Raw genomic sequence first — 211 nt, 5'->3', positions numbered from 1 at the left:
GGGGTGCGGCGAGAGGTCGTGTGTCCGCCTCTCGCCGCGCAAATGCCGACGACGGCGTAACTGGTGAGCGGCAGGCCCGCGGGTACGTAACCCGCTCCTCCCTTCACCAGGTAAGGAACGCATTAGCGCTAGCGCAGGGCGGCCCCCCGAAAAATGCTGAAAGGCGATGCCAGGGGATCGCCCTACTCACGCGGTGAAGGACACACTCAAG

This window comes from Odontomachus brunneus, unplaced genomic scaffold (genome assembly GCF_010583005.1).
Source record: "Odontomachus brunneus isolate Ranch 3 - 2012 unplaced genomic scaffold, Obru_v1 Obru_scaffold_345, whole genome shotgun sequence".
In the NCBI taxonomy this organism is placed as follows: domain Eukaryota; kingdom Metazoa; phylum Arthropoda; class Insecta; order Hymenoptera; family Formicidae; genus Odontomachus; species Odontomachus brunneus.
The sequence above is the reverse complement of the archived record's forward strand: the minus strand, read 5'-3'. Positions refer to the sequence as shown.